This window comes from Manis javanica, chromosome 3 (assembly GCF_040802235.1).
Source record: "Manis javanica isolate MJ-LG chromosome 3, MJ_LKY, whole genome shotgun sequence".
Taxonomy (NCBI): Eukaryota; Metazoa; Chordata; class Mammalia; order Pholidota; family Manidae; genus Manis; species Manis javanica.
The window spans coordinates 130327590-130344817 of NC_133158.1; the positions used below are offsets into that span (position 1 = coordinate 130327590).

At 34.6% G+C, this 17228-nt stretch overlaps 1 protein-coding gene and 1 long non-coding RNA gene across 11 annotated transcripts in view; one reads left to right on the plus strand and one right to left on the minus strand.

The window, feature by feature from the left end:
- Positions 1-17228, minus strand: part of NAALADL2 (N-acetylated alpha-linked acidic dipeptidase like 2) — a 1394480-nt gene that overhangs the window by 515136 nt on the left and 862116 nt on the right. The window lies entirely within an intron of this gene.
- LOC140848456 (uncharacterized) overlaps positions 1-17228 on the plus strand; it is a 115077-nt gene that overhangs the window by 73410 nt on the left and 24439 nt on the right. Inside the window, exons 2-3 of one of the 2 annotated variants that reach the window (XR_012129381.1) lie at positions 2070-2216; positions 2995-3099. This is a non-coding gene — a long non-coding RNA (uncharacterized lncRNA). Of the gene's footprint in view, positions 1-1162; positions 2217-2994; positions 3100-17228 lie in introns of those variants that run through there. The other variant, XR_012129380.1, reaches the window with a different exon arrangement.

The window sequence follows — 17228 nt, forward strand, 5'->3', positions numbered from 1 at the left end:
CAGAAAGGACACCATCAGCAGAACAAAAAGGCATCCTACAATATGGGAGACGATATATGTAAATTACATATACAACAAGAGGTTAACATTCAAAATATATAAAGAACTCACATGACTCAACACCCAAAAGCAAATAACCCTATTAAAAAATGGGCCAAGGATGTGAACAGACACTTCTCCAAAGAAGAAATTCATATGTAAAGATGCTCTATATTGCTAATTATTAGGGAAATACAAATTAAAACCACAATGAGATATCACCTCACACCTGTTAGGATGGCTAACATAGAAAAGAATAGGAACAACAAATGCTGGTGAGGATATGGAGAAAGGGGAACCTTCCTACATTGCTGGTGGGAGTGTAAAAGAGTTCAACTATTATGGAAAGCAGTATGGAGGTTCATCAAAAAACTCAAAATAGAAATACCATTTGACTCAGGAGTTTCACTCCTAGGAATTTACCCTAAGAATGCAGTATCCCAATTTCAAAATGACATATGCACCCCTATGTTTATCACAGCAGTGTTTACAATAGCCAAGAAATGGAAGCAACCTAAGTGTCCATCAGTAGATGAATGGTTAAAGAAGATGTGGTATATACACACAATGGAATATTGCTCAGCTGTAAGAAGAAAACAGATCCTACCATTTGCCACAACATGGATGGGGCTAAAGGGTATTATGCTCAGTCAAATAAGCCAGGCAGAGAAAGACAAGTACCAAATGATTTCACTCATCTGTGGAGCATAAGAACAAAGCAAAAACTGAAGGAACAAAACAGCAGTAGATTCACAGGACCCAAGAATGGACTAACAGTTCCCCAAAGGAAAGGAACTGGGGAAGATGGGTGGGAAGGGAGGCAGAAGGGGAATAAGGGACATTACAATTAGCACACATAACCACATAACGTTTGGTGGGTGGAGCACATGGAAGGCAGTATAGCACAAAGACAAGTAGTGACTGTATAGCATCTTACTTTGCTTACTATGGACAGTGACTACAATGGGGTATGTGGTGGGAACTTGATAATGGGGGGAATCTATAGCCACAATGTTGCTCATGTGATTGTATATTAATGATATCAAAATAATAAAAACTAAACTTAATTAAAAATATATATATATCAGAGGAGGTTATCTTACTATCATAGAATTGTAGGACACCTTAACTTTCTTCTTCATGTTTTTATATACTGTTTGGTTTTTTATATTGAATATATTGTATACATTCAGAAATATGCAAAACAATTACACCCTTAAGTAAGAAAAAGATAAACAAACTACCTTCAAATATGCAGAAACAGGGCAGCATGAATTTTTGATTTTATTGTAGCTGATAGACACTTTATCATGAATCTCCTTTGTCCCAAAATAATTAGAATAACACATTTGCCAAATAAAGAAATCTGGTTCCTTTGTTATATTATAGGGATGGTAAGTTATCAAAGATAGTGTTTGGTTCAATGAGAAGGTTTTTATTGACTTTGTATGAAAAGTGAGTCTGTTATCCATATCGAGATCTTATAGGGGTCTTCTAGCATTTTGCAAACCTCAAGAACAATTTCCCAGAATCATCTTGTTATTAAATGTATTATTGGTCCAACTGGTATGGAAGTCACTGGATGCCAAAAATTTACATAAACTCTTCCCCAGCTCTACTCTGAAGCTCACATTCCACTTAAGAACTTACCTCAGCCTTGGTTCTACCAGTGTAGCTTTTCTCTAGCTCTCAGTCACATAACTTAGGTTGCCCATCCGAGGTTCTCTGCTATGGTGCTCTAGGTTCATATGTTGTCCATGCTAGATCAAAAGATGCAAAGCTCTCACATTCCACAAGTGCCATGGGGTCCATTCCATGATACATAAATGTTGGTGAAACTTCTCAATGCCACAGTGGGAGCTTCCTTTGCCAAACATGGCAGGCTGCCATTTCCCCTGCTCTGGGATCACCACGCGGGGTCAAGTTGGAGTGCACCTGCCTGGTGATTTCTTTCTAGGAAGCAGAAGACCTAAAACACCATTCCAGAACTTGCTCTCAATTTCATTCTCTCTTTCTTCTCTCTAACCCAGAAAGGCCCTTTCTCTCTTAAAGACTCCCCTTACATCATATGTGCTCATTCTCCAGGAAGTATCATTGGTACTCTCACTTCATAAGTCTTATATGGTCATGAGAATACTGGGATAGAAACTGACTTCAAAATGAAGCTCCATCTGAAGGTAATTAAAAAAATATTATCCTTTTCATACTTCCCTTTAGAATTATTTAATTGAACATGCATCCATGAAGCACTTCCTGTGGTTCAGCTATGGTATTAAACAGCTATAGTGTTAATCATGATTCAGTGTAATACTGAAGAATTTCATGTATGAAGTACTAGTACTTTAGGAAAGTTACTCAATGTACCTGAGCTTTAGCACTGTTTTTTGCAAAATGGGAACAATACTATCTGACCGACTAGTTTACTGTGGCTGCATAATGTGGTGAACAAGGGCATAGACTTTAGACTCAAAATACTTGAATTCAATCTTATTACCTAAGTAATTATGGGCAAACCTACTTAATTTTGTTTTGCTTAAGTTTGCTCGTCTGTAAAGGTAGGGATTAATCATAACAATACTAAAGAAAATACCTTAAATATTGTTGCAAGTTTCAAGCAGTAAATACTTTTACAACATTTATAAAAGTTCTTGGTACATAACAAATATTCAATAAATGACTGCCTGTCAGAATTGTTTGAATACTAAAAGACAAAAAAATTAATATGAAAGTAGTAATTCCTGATGTGTATTTTAAATCTAGTTTATTATCTGACCTGTATTAATGATATAGTGTCCATATCTACTTCTGCAATATTTCTGCATAAGCTAGGAAAGGCATTTTAAGCTTATTTGCACAAAGTTTCATGTGTCAATAATCCGTAACTATCAAGTAAATAATACAAACCAAAAACTTCACTACCAAAATTTACAAGTCATATACAAATTATTTCCATAGTTCAAATAATTCATTGAAACAGAAGAGAAGGAAGACAGGAAAAGATTTTGGCAGCAGAAATATTTCTCATCACCCATCTACAGAGCTGCATCGGGCAGAATACAGGTACTTTGCATGTTGCCTGGGATGTGCTGGGCATGGTTTCCTGCCTTTTCCACTACTGAATTCCAGGCATGATTACAAACTTGAAACAGATTAACTATAGAGGCACCATCAAAGAGAAGTGCTGATTTTTATGCACCTAGTAAAGAAACTGCCAAATACAATGCATCTATCTGAATGCCAACACATAAACACTTTGACCTCTTTCTTCAGCAGTAGAACTCTTCTGGATTTTATAAAAGCAGTTCATGATCATGAGTGATCCTGGCAGAGAAAATAACAGATAGCTTGTCAGTATTAAACTGGTGTTTTTGCTGAACTGGATGTCTGAGACAGAAATGGAGTTATTTCACAATTGAGATAAGCTCCAGAATCTTGCAGCACAGAAGGAGGAAGACTTATTTTTTTTAAACTAAAGCTGGTTAAATCATCTCTTTCCTTTCTACAGATGAAAATGTAGGTCAGTCTAATAGTGTTTCCATTCATTATATCTTCTCATTCAATTTGTTATCCCATCTCTTTTCTGCCCTTCTACTGCCCTCTTCACTTTTAATATTTTTAACAGAAATTTCATTTTTTAACATTGCCCTGCATACACTGCATATTTTCATCGTTAGTTCCTTTTTACCGATCTCCGTCCATCCCCTTCACTGATCTATTTGATCACTGGAAAAAGAAAGAAAACCAACCAACACATACAGCCGGCACGCAGACATGTAAAAGATCCATGCAAGGTGGATGAAATGGCTGGTAGCTCCGTGAACTAAACAGCACCATAGAAATTTAGATTGTAAAAGGTTCTTGTTTCCATACTTAATTTCCATAATTTAATCTTTTCCTGGTTTCTTGGCTAACAGACTGGGCCATCAACATATTTCAGAAAGTTACTTAAGCTATTTAATTTATAGCAAAGGACTTTAGAGTCAACCTAGAATTTGTAAGGAAAAATAGTATGGAAATGGGCTATTGGTGGAAGAAAGCAGAGTTCTAACTCATCTGATCTAAATTTTTCCACCTGCACAATGGAGAAATTCTATACACATCACGGCATTTATTGCTTTGGAAGTTATTTGTCAGGTGAAGATTTAGAGAATGAATAGCAGTTGCTATTTATTATTAACATAATTCTATCACTAAGAGTTTTCATGCATATTACAGAAAATTATTATAAAATTACAAAACTGTTGTTCAATCTGGGGCATTTAAACAAATATTGTGCTTAATTTCACTTCATTAAAAACACACATGTAACTGGTTGATACAATATTGTATTGGGTTTTTCCATTGGGATTAAAATATAATTAGTGACCCTGGGTGATTTAACTTTGGACATGCTGAAAAGCTATATTTGAGGACAAAACTGGTTGTGAAGTTTTGATTAAGCACCAAAACATAAAACAAATGAACAAAACATAAAGGGAGGTGTGAAGATAGAAACAAAAAATAAGAGAGAACACTTTTCTTTTGATTCATTATATATTTGACCTTACCTAATGCACATAACTTAGAGAAGTCAGAGTCACTATTAGAGTTCAATTTAAATATCTATCTTGAGAAATTAACTTTAAAATATCAGGGGCACCTCCTAAGACTTTTGTATAAATGAAACTCTGTATTATTTAGTAGAGTGGGGTTAGTTTAAAAATTTCTATATCTATATATCTATATCCAAAGAGAATTCCAATGTTTCACAGATACCAGGAGGGAGCATTCACTTTAACACAGGACGAGGATTGGCATCAACTTTCTGACTCCTCACTCCCTACAAGAAAACATTCCCCATAGCATCAGCGACTTTGTGGTCTGGCCTCACCTATCATTCCTCCCTCATTTCTCACAACTCTTTATTGTCTAGTCCAGCCATGTGCATTCACAAAGTACCTGCTTCTTCTTGATCAGTGCTTTTGATTGTTCAGATCTTTACTTGGAATCCATCTTATGCTTAGACTTTAGATGTATTCATTTTTTTTCTTGGATAGTTTCTCCTTCCAAAAACATTTCATCCAATGATCTCCCATGTAGCTGTTCCTCTCCCATTCACCTTTCAAAATGTAGTCCAAGCTTCATATGGAAATGCAAGGTACCCAGAATATTTGAAACAAGAATAAAATTGAAGAATGGACATAACCCACAAACTACAAAAATGTGCTGTAGAGTTATAGTAATCAAGACAGTGTGGTATTGGAATAAGGATAGGCATAGAGATCAATTTGAGTAGAACTGAGAGTACAGAAATTAGCCATACATCTAGGCATATTGATTTTCAGTAAGAATACCAAGACATTCCTATGGGAAAAAAATAGGATTTTTTTTCAACAAATGGTACAGAAGTATCTGGATATCTACATGCCAAAGAATAAATTTAGATGCCTACTTCACATATTTCCAAAAATTAACTCAAAATGAATCAAAGAACTAAATGTAAATGTTAAAACCCTAACTCTCTTAGAAGAAAACATAGGTGCAAATTTTCTTAACCTTGGACTAGCAGACAGTTTCTTAGAAATAACACCAAAAGCACAAGTAACCTAAGGGGAAAAAATGATAAATTAGATTGCATCAAAATGAAAACCTTGTGTATCAAAGGACAGTACCAAGGCACTGAAAAAAACTTACAGAACAGGTGAAAATATTAGTAAGTCAAATACTAATAAAGAACTCCTACCACTCAACAGTGAAAAGCCAATAACCCAGTGAAAATTGGTCAAAAGATATGAATAGACATTTCTCCAAAGATGACATACAAATGGCCAATAAACACATGAAGAGATCCTCAACATCATTATTCATTAGGGAAATGCAAATTAAAGTGACAATGAGCTACCACTTTCTACCCACTAGGATGACTATAACTTTTAAAAAATCAGAACAAAACAAAACCAGAAAAATAAAAAAGGAAGGAAAGAATATAGAAAAATAAGACTCCTCCTGTATCACTGGTAACAATTTCAAATGGCCCATCTATAGAAAACTGTTTGGCAGTTCTTCCAAAAGTTAAACATAGTTACTATATGACATAGCAATTCCACTCCTGAGTATATACCAAAGAGAACTAAAAGCATATTCACACAAAAACTTGTATATGATATGAATGTTTATAGCAGCGTATTTGTAACAGCTAAAAAGTGGAGAAAATTCAAATGTCTATCAAGTGATGAACAGATAGAGGACGTGTGATGTGTCCCTACAGTGGAAAATTATTCAGCCACAAGAAAGGAATGAAGTACTGGTATCAGTTATAAAGAACATACATTGTATGATCACATTTACATGAAATATCCAGCATAGGGAAATCCATAAAGAAAAATAATATATTAGTAGTTGTTAGGAACTTGAGGGAGAGGGAAATAAGGAGTGACTGCTAATGGGTACAGGTATTTTTTTTTGAGTAATGAAAATATTTTGAAATAGTGGTGATTATTGCAAAACTTTGATTAAACTAAAAATAGTGAATTGTACACTTCAAAATGGTAAATTTCATGGCATGTGAATTATATCTCATTAAAAAAAAAAAACATTTACTCGAAGCTGCACCTCCTCAGTAACTCACTTTTTAGGCTGAGAAAGGTGTCCATCCTATAACTGAAGCACTTCATTCTTCTTTTCTGGACTACTATTATGTTATTTTGTAATTAGTCTTCAAATATCTCTGTCTCTTCTGGATCTTTAGTTTCTGAAATAAGGACACTCTATTTGGCATCCTTGTGTCTTACTTAAAATAGTCACTTGAGAAATGCTTGTCGATTGAATGAGGAGGGAACTCTTAGGGCACAGAAAGACATCTTGAGGAATAAAAGAATCTGTGATCATGTGTACTTTTTCTTTACTTCAGCAATAACAAAAGGGTGCTAATCAGCATCTTGATTGGGTGACAGGAGCTTGCTTCAAAAACCTAGGGCCGCTTGAATGAGCTAGGCTGCCACAAAGCCACTCCTAAAACTCCCTGCTGAGAACTGCCTTCTCTATGTAGAACTAAGAAGGGGACACAGAGCTGTTTAGCAGCTCTGGGTCCCATTTGGAATTCCCTGTATAAGGGTGGGTCAGGAAGTACCAGTGGCCATTATCCCAGCCACTGCAGGCTGCTCTCACGTGGGAGCAGTACACAGAATGCGAATTTAGAAAGACTGTATAACTCATTTATTGCTGGCCTTGTTCACCATCCTGATGCAAATCTCCTGGCAATGTCTGAACAGAAAAGTATGGCCTGAGGAAAGAAAGTCATATTTCATCACTGTCTATCCCATTATATTAAAATGTGATTTTATAGCAGTCCTAATTTTATCATAGTTTCTTTCACATTTACAAAATCAGCAGCCATTTCTTCTGTCTTCTAATGGACTACTTACTAAATAGCAATATAAATTTTTGAGTGATATTTACCAAATAATACATAACCTATGTTTTTTTCTTGTTGAGAGAAGAGGATATAAAATGGTTAGAGAATTAACAGTGATTGTTTATATAACATACTACACACTTGAAACTCTCCAGACTAAAACTAATGTCCATATAATTAAGTTATAGACTGTTAGTAATATGTTGAGGTTACCTTTCTTTCAGACAGTGATACAACTTTTTGCTAAAATACCAGACCAAGATTCAGATTTTAGCACATTTCTTTTTAGTTATAATCCTTTTTCCCCCAAGAAAATTTGATTCCCCAATTTATATTCTCCTTCTCTAACCTCTGTACATAGGGCCTGTCCAGATAGGTAATGGATACCTGAGAAAAGGAATTTTTTATCTGGTTTCCATAAGTCTGAAGGGGGTTTATCTAAAGATTTTTTTTTAGGGATGGATGCATGAATCCTCTGAAATCACATACAATTTTTAATACGTTTTATGTATGGCTTTTTGGAAAGAAGATATATTTCATAAAGTTGTCAGTGCCTCAGGGATTAATCACCACTTATATTTTGTGCCCTTTTTCCTTAATAACATTCACTCTTTTTTATAAGGAATAGTATGTCCACAATATCAAGCTAGACACTGTAAGGAATTAAGCAAAATGTAAGGCAGCACTCAGAGACTCAGGTATTTAATCATGTAATTGAAAAGGCAAGCTGTCTTCTTCATTTTGATGTGGAAAAGAGTGTGTTTGTGACCTTCAACATCTCTTTCAGCGCTGGAAATCTAGAACTGTGAATCATCATTCACATGCAGCAGTGAAGTTAAAGAAAGAGACAAAGAAAAAAAAACAATGCAGCACCTTTGCACCTTTTCTCTCTGCACTCAGTCAAGTGAACCTTACAGTTCCAAGCTGGAAGATAGTGAGAGAAGGATCATCCTGCCCAGCCCCTCATTTCACACCCCTCCATCTTCTGACTGATGAGTGTAGTCAATGTGAGATGTGACTGCCACTATTCGCAACACTGACCCTGAGATTAACCTGTATCTGCTTTCAACTGCATGCCAGCCCAGCATGCCAGCAGAGCTGTGCCCCCTCTGGTTTTGCTGTACTGCCAGAGGACTTCTCTCTCCTTGCTGTGCAGCCCCTCTTCTAGCAGAGCTGAGGTCCTCCCTCCCTCACCGCCTTAAGGGCCTCTCCCTCTTCACCTCAGTTGACTTGACAGTGCCCCAGTGCTCAGTCCAGAGCAGGTAGAGAACCCTCCTGAACCTTATTTAAGGACAACCCAGGAAGTCTTGGGTTTCTGTCCACACTGCAGTGAATGAATTTGCCTGGGACCTGAAACTCTTATATTTTTTATTTCCTCATGGGAACTGGGCCCTGCTGCAGGACCCCCATCCAGAGATTGCCCAAAATTACGAGCTTCTTGCAGTGAAAAACTACAATTTATTTATTAGTCAGGGCTGTAGACATTCATCTTACCAGAGCTGATGCCAGAGTTTGGGTACTTGGCAGTTCCTGGCTATACTAACTTGTCCAAATGATAACATTATCAACATAAGCCAAAAAGTTACTTAGACCTAATCAGGAAAAGAGACTCATGAGCTACCATACTAATTGTTGCACTCAGTATTTTCTATTTTTCTTCTTGAAAATGCTGAAAATAGAGACATGATGAAATTATACCTCCTTCCTCTGTACTTTCTATGATAATGAAGTCAAAGGAGCTGTTTTTATAATTTCCTCTTATATTATTTTGCTAGGACTGCTATAACAAAGTTGTCATAGGCGGGGTGGCTTAAACCACAAAAACGCATTTCCTTATAGTTCTGGAGACTAGAAGTGCTAGATCAAGGTATTCTCAGGGTTGGTTTCTCTGAGGCCTTTCTCCTTGACTTGCAGATGGCCATCATCTCCTTGTATCTTCAAATGGTCTTCCTTCTGTGTCTGTCTATATCCTTACCTCCTTTTCTTAGAAAGACAACAGTCATATTGGGTTGGAGTGCAATCCATTGTCCTCATTTTAGTTTAACTCTTTGAAGCCCCTACCTCCATACAATCTGAGGTACTGGGGGTTAGTACTTCAATATATGAACTTTAGAAGACAGAAATTTAGCCCATAACACGTCTTGATGGAAAATCATCTGTATTCCATGGTCAAATCTATTAAGAAATCTTAGTTTCAATCTAAATAAGGTGAATACCTGTTATTTTACATAGTTGCTCATAACAAACCCTTTTACTCCCAAAGATGTCCTAATTGGTCTATTATGCAGTTACCCTGAGTCTAAAGAAATCTCCTTGGTTTTGACCAGTTTTCATTAGTGCATCAAAAGCTGTAGCACGAACCCTCAACACCACCCTGAGTAAAGGTCCTGAACAGTAAGCTGGCCTGTACGTCCTTGGTTTAATATTCATCATGGATTCCAAAGCTTTCTTGGAATATTGAAATGAGACTTTCAAAGAGATACCATGGTAACAAGTTAACTGTGTTTATGAAGCAGGTGAAAATTTCACTGAGACGTATTCTAGAAATAATTGCCTCAAGCACATTATCTTTTTGGTCTATTGCTTGAAACTGTTCATATCTGTAGTATCTTAAAAAAGTGTAATTTTATCATTTTTCCCAGTATAAAATTGCATTTTCTAGTCTGTCACAGAAATGGGAAAAACATCACCTGAGGGATTGGTTAAAGAAGATTGTTTAAGAGTTTGTATTTTTTAGAAAAAAAACAGACTTTTGAACATGGCTAGCAATGAACCAGAACAGATCATGCTGAGTAAAAGATTAGTTAGGATACACTGATTTTCCAGACTCTACACTACACCAAAAATTCAATTATAAATCTAATTACAACTTTGATTGTTAAACAATCAGCCAGATTATTTTTTATTGCTGGGTGTTTTGTTTCCTGCTGACTTATGAGCAGGTGCATCTGAGGATGTTAACTTTGCCATTACCATGTGACCTGTCCTTTCCAACTTACTCTATTACTTTTTCCATCATTTCTTAAGTTGCAAATGTGCCAAAGCTGTACAAACCATACATCTCTATACAGGGGCATAAAATGATGCTCCTCTGAAAATGAAGTCCATGGTCAAATACATTTGGGAAATCTTCCTGACTAGAGTGCTTGTGAAATTAAAAAAAAAATATCATCATCATCATAGGTTTACAATTTCTATAGTAAAGATATCTGTGTGTCTTTGTCTAACCCTCAATTTCCTTAACAAATTTACTAAATAGACTGTTGTGTTTTCAAGTCAAAAGCCTGAGAAATCAATGTAAAAGATAGGGAGAAAAGAAAAGAAAGGCTTTCAGAAATTCCTGTGTCCAACAGAAAGCACAAGGGCCTTAAATAATCATATGGGGTGCACGCACAGAAGTCACGATCTTTGTGAATACAAAATTGGCATCACTTCATGTTATTCAGGTGTCAAGGAAAGAAAGTTCATTACCTGACCTGTTTCCAACAGGCAGAGTTAATTTTACATGCAACAGAGGTACCAAAGCCTGTTTTTTCCCTTATTACAAAGGTAGACCACATTTATATTCCTCAAAGTCTAACACTGAGATGGTTATATCTCAAAATAACTGATATTGCAAAGATTTAATTTTTCAATTCTCGCTGAAAAATTTAGGACTGAGTGGCTGTTGATAATCAAAACAAAAGTAGAACATATTTCTTCATCCAGGATGCATCTCTCAAGTGAAATTGTATGGAACTAAAATTTACAATGCCAGCAGTATGAGGCAAATGCAGTAACACTTTAAAGTAGCATTACAAGATTTATTTTTACATACTTAAAATTCAAAAACTCTTCAGAGAATACTGGAAATGGAAAATGTTTACTTTAGGGGCACTCAACTGTATTTTGGTTCAACACTAAACCATAAAATAATTCATGAAGCAAACCCAACATGTGGTTCTTAGAGACTGCTTTGTAAATAGATTTTAAATTATTCAAGTGGTAAAAAAGACAAACAATCTTCAATTCTCCAAAATTATATACAGTAAAAGTCTCATGGATGATCTAAAACAGTAGATAACCACCAAATTTTGTATAAAATCACATTGTTTTAGACATTTGCTCTGTAGCACTCATCCGACAGAGCTTTCCTTAATGATGGAAATGCTCTATAATAGCCACATGTGGTTACTGACACCTGAAATGTAGCTAGTATGGCCAATTTTTTATTTTATTTAATTTTAATTAATTTAACTTAAAATAAATAGCCACATATGGCTAGTGGTTACCATATAGCACAGCTCTAGTCCTTATAACTCATAACCGAAGATAGAGAGCCTATTACCCTCCTGTTCTGCATGTAACGAGCAGATGGCCACCAGCTGTTTAGCTTTTCAGAGCTTGTCTTAGTCACAGATCACTTCACCCAGTGCCATACCTTTCTTGGGGAGGTACATATCCAAAGAATGATTTCAGAAAAGGCATAAAGTCCTGGCCATTTGGTCCAATAATGGACAATTCTGATAGACCACATATTCAAGAGTGGTTGAACTGTTTTGCACTTCCATTTTTATCCCTGCCCAGGCCTGCTATGCACCCCCCTACCCATAGGTGTTGATCTACAATAAAAGTCCTGCCAACCAAAACTCTCTCTCACTACGTGTTTCTGGAGCACCCAACTATTGGCAAACTCTGAGGACTGATATAGAAAATTGCAGAATAACTGCTAAGTGAAAATAAAAAAGTATAAATGAGTGTTTATAGTATGCTACAGTACATGTAAATTGAAGGGGGAATAGGAATTTATCTCCTTATTTTCAACAAAAAGAAACATGAAGAAGACCATAGGGAGTGAATCAACTGGAGTGGAAGAATTGAGGGGAGAGGACAATTAGTGACACTTCTCCCAGGATCCACTTGTGTATAAGTTTGGCTTTTGGAGACATGCTATATTTTATTCTAAAAGAAGTAAATGAGGATAGAGGGGAAAAAATCTGTTGAAATACAAATAGAAACATATGTACCTACATACATTTTAAATAGGTAACAACAACATTAAAGGAAGTAAAATGAAGAAATTACCCAGTAATTTTTTATTACAGTAATTTTACTGCATGCCCTTGATCAAAGATAAGTACTGCATACACACACACACATACACAAAGTTTTTGTACTATTCTTGCAACTTGTCTTTAACCTTAAATTATATCAAAATTTTAAAATAACAAAAATAAACTAAGAAAATAAACTGATACTATTTCCATCACTGCTTTTGGGAAATTTTGAAAGATTTCATATATATTATTATAGCACTTGTGCAGTTTTCCTACTGCAGTGTATATTATCTTATGTAATGAAATCACACAATGTACAGTTATTATATGTGGCTATTTATATATGAAGACTCACAGATAAGAAATTTCAAATGTTGGTTAATTTAGCTATTTTTCCATTTAAAGCTTAGATATATGTTATAATGGATTTGAAGTGAAGCTATAATTTAATTAAATATCTTTAGTAGATTTTTTAAAAAAGGAGAAAACACACAAAGGCAAAAAAATAAACATGCACAAAACAAATAGCAAACTTTTATATAGATGATCAGCACACACATATAACACATTTTGGCATTTTTATACATCTATAAGGTAAAATAATTATAAGTGAATGATTGTAAAAATATTTAGGAAACTAATGACTATTAAAGAAATTCAATAATATATTATTGGCTACTACTAATTTAAGAGACTAAAAAGAGATTGCTGGAAGAACCAAGAAATGACTATGAACAATTTCATGCCAACAAACTGGACAATCTAGAAGAAATTAATAAATTCCTAAAAACACACTAAAAGCCCTATATAATAGGCCCACAGCTAATATCATATTCAACAGTGAAAAGCTAAAAGCTTTTTCCTCTAAGATAAGGAATAAGACAAGGATGCCCACTCTTGCTACTATTATTCAGCAATAGCAATGGAAGTTGTGACCAGAGCAATATAGGCAAGAAAGAGAAATAAAAGACAACCAAATCAAAATCAGAAAGAGATAAAATTTTCTCTGTAGCAGATACTATGGTATTTTAGTTTTATTTACATATATACATTTATATAGTTATATATAAAGACTCCACCAAAAAAAAATCTGTTAGAATAAACAGATTCAGTAAGGTTTCAGGATACAAAATGAATATGTAAAAATGAACTGTATTTCCATAAAATAACAATGAGTACTGGAAAGACAAGTTAAGAAAATAATCCATTTACAATAGCATCAAAAATAATATAATATTGATGTATAAATTTATTTAATGAGGTAAAATATCTATACACTGAAAATTGTAAGACATTAATGAAATAAATTGAGATAACATAAATAAATGAGAAGATATCCCATGTTCTTATATTAGAAGAATTAATATTGTTTAAATGCCCAAAATGCCCAAAACAATCTACAGATTCTATGCAATCCCCATAAAAAATTGAATGCCACTTTTCAGAGAAATAGAACAATCCTAAAATGTGCATAGAACCAGAAAAGATCCTGGATAGCCAAAACACTCTTGAGAAAGAAGAACAAAGCTGGAGGCTTCACCCTCCCTTATCTAAAACTATATTATACAGCCACAATAATTGAAACAGTATGGTATTGGCATTAAAAACAGACACACAGATCAATGGAACAGAAGAGAGAGCCCAGGAGAAAACTCATAATAGTCAAAGTATAAAAACCACTTATGTGTTAGTTAATAGTTCAAGAAAATAGGGTGTAAATACACTATGGTTATTATTAAACAAGGAGGAAATACTGATATTTGTGACAACATGGATGAACTCAAAGAACATTATGCTAAGTGAAATAAACCAGAGAGAGAATGGCAAATATTTCGTGATATCACTTATATGTGGGGAGGGATGAGAGAAAGGGAGGGGGAGAGGAGGAGAGGGAGAGGGAGTAAAAAAAAAAAGAATGAGAAAGAAAGAGAAAATAAAGAAAGAGATGCACAAACTTTCAGTTATGAGGAGAATAAAGTCTGAAGATTTAACGTATACCTTGTTGACTACAGTTGACAATAATGTTACTTGACATCGTCTGTAAGAGTAACAAGTGTTCTCCCCCTGCACACACACACAACAGATAAATATATGAGTTGATGGATGTATTCATTAACTCAGTGGTGGGAATCTTTCATAATATATACATAAATCAAATCACCAGACTATGTACCTTAAATATATTGCATTATTTGTCAAGTATACCTCAGTAAAGCTGAAAAAATGAAAAATACGTTAAAATAAAAAGTTCATGAAAATCTTACCTTGACCTACCTGCAGAGAATCAAGTGATGAAAAGCGTCACTTTTAAGACAGATGTAGAAAATTTTCTCTAGGCACTATGTAACTAAATTCTAATTTTTAGATTGGTTTGATATAATATAGATTTTCTGCCATTAACCAGAAAAGCAAAAAAATTAACAGTCAAACAATCATGTTCTAGTTCATGAAAGACATCCATAAAGGATACTTTTAAGTTGACTATTCATAATGGCTCACTTGGAAATCAGCTTCTTAAAACATGAGACTTATTATATAAGGCTTAATATAGAGAAATTAAGAATTCTAATTAAATTATATATTGTCTTAAAATAATTAATATGCTATAATTATGTCTGATATTTCTGTAGCATAATCTGCCATATAGTGAAAATTGATCCTTTGTAATAGTTTAGAAATGAAAAATGGCCACTATTTTTAGGTTGTCATTATCACTTAATGGTGAATATAAAAACAGACTATATTGACCTTTACAAGTTCATATCTGACATTAGTTCTACCAATCATGTTTTGTCTAAGAGGGTTTAATTTTGTCAACAATAAAATCTCCTGCTACTGTAGTTTATAGATCTTGACCATAGCAGATAAAAAAGCATGAAAACTGACTGGGTAAAAGTAAAATTAATTGTGTTAATTAGCATGATTTTTTACTTCTCAGATTTATTCTTTTTCTTCTAAGCTATTTCAGATGGTGTTTTTTATTCAGCTATTGTAAGGCCAGTAAAAGTTGTCCTGTTGACAGACGTAAGATAAAAGAATATATTGTGCTATGATAAGGTAAAACTAATTCTATTGTTGTTTCAGTTAGCTTCTTATATATATTATGATTGAAATTTATTGATAAATCTTAGTTTTTTAAAGCAGTGGATTTTTAAAAATCTTAGATTAAAAAATCTAAGAATCACAATAGATTTTTGTGGTAACTTTGATGCTTAACCAAACTCTCTCTGTTGATAAGGTATGTGTTTAATTTAAAATAGCTCCCAGTACAATAATAATAGTCTGAGTGACTAATAGACTATAGTGCATAATTGTTTCCAATAAATTATTATCATTGAAAAGTGTTCTATAAATGTTCTAAATCTTAGACAATTCAACAAGCAATTAGGAATTTCCCTGTTTGGACCAACAAAAGTTATGTAACCAAAATTATTTTTCAAAACAAAATTTATATTTTTTTGAGCTTCTGAAGGATTTTTTTTGATATTGTTAATGTACAATTACTTGAACATTATGGTTACTAGACTTCCCCTATTATCAAGTCCCCCACATACTCCATTGCAGTCACTGTCCATCAGCATAGTAAGATGCTATAGAATCATTACTTGTCTTCTCTGCATAAACTGCCTTTCTCGTGTCTCCCCCTGATACATTATGTGTGCTAATCGTAATGCCCTTTTTTCCCCTTATTCCTTCCTTCCCACCCATCCTCTCTAGTCCCTTTCCCTTTGGTAACTTAGTCCATTCTTGGGTTCTGTGAGTCTGCTGCTGTTCTGTTCCTTCAGTTTTTTCTTTTTTCTTATACTCTACAGATGAGTGAAATCATTTGATACTTGTCTTTCTCCACCTGGCTTATTTCACTGAGCATAATACCCTCTAGCTCCATCCATGTTGTTGCAAATATTAGGATTTGTTTTCTTCCTGTGGCTGAATAATATTCCACTGTGTATATGTATCACCTCTTCTTTATCCATTCATCTACTGATGGACACTTAGGTTGCTTCCATTTCTTGGTGATTGTAAATAGTGCTGAGATAAACATAGGGGTGCATATTTCTTTTTCAAATTGGGCTGCTACATTCTTAGGGTAAATTCCTAGGAGTGGAATTCCTGCATCAAATGGTATTTCTATTTTGAGTTTTTTGAGGAACCTCCACACTGCTTTCCACAATGGTTGAACTAATTTACATTCCCACCCACAGCATAGGAGGGTTCCCCTTTCTCCACATCCTCGCCAATATTTGTTATTTGTCTTTTGGATGTTGGCCATCCTAACTGGTGTGAGGAGATATTTCATTGTGGTTTTAATTTGCATTTCTCTGACGATTAGCCATGTGGAGCATCTTTTCATGTGCCTGTTGGCCATCTGAATTTCTTCATTTACTGCAGTTCTTTTTGTGACCTAGTATATGATCTCTTCCTCAAAATGTACCATGTGCACTTGAGAAGAATGTGTATCCTGTTGCTTTTGGATAGAGTGTTCTGTACATGTCCATTAGGTCCATCTGTTCTAAAACGTTGTTCAGTGCATCTGTCTCTTTACTTATTTTCTGTCTGGTTGATCTGTGCTTTGGAGTGAGTGGTGTGTTGAAGCATCCTAAAATGAGTGCATTTCATTCTATTTCCCCCTTAAAATATGTTAGTATTTGTTTCACATATGTAGGTGATCCTGTGTTGCCTGCATAGATATTTATAATAGTTATATCCTCTTGTTGAACTGACCTCTTTATCACATTATGTAATATCCTTCTTTGTCTCTT